Here is a 319-nt window from a genome sequence, read left to right as displayed (position 1 = left end):
CACTCTAAGCTTACTCAATTTTTGAGGTGGGAAGAACTTTGCCAAGAAGGCATTGACTAGCTTTTCCCAAGAGTTCAGGCTTTCTTTAGGTTGTGAGTCCAACCATATCCTAGCTCTGTCTCTTACAGCAAAAGGGAATAGCATAAGTTTGTAGACCTCAGGGTCAACCCCATTGGTCTTGACAGTGTCACAGATTTGTAAGAATTCAGCTAAAAACTGATGAGGATCTTCCAATGGAAGTCCATGGAACTTGCAATTTTGTTGCATTAGAGAAACTAGTTGAGGCTTAAGCTCAAAGTTGTTTGCTCCAATGGCAGGG

This window comes from Arachis duranensis, chromosome 7, assembly GCF_000817695.3.
Source record: "Arachis duranensis cultivar V14167 chromosome 7, aradu.V14167.gnm2.J7QH, whole genome shotgun sequence".
Classification (NCBI taxonomy): Eukaryota; Viridiplantae; Streptophyta; class Magnoliopsida; order Fabales; family Fabaceae; genus Arachis; species Arachis duranensis.
This window is presented reverse-complemented; position numbering follows the sequence as displayed.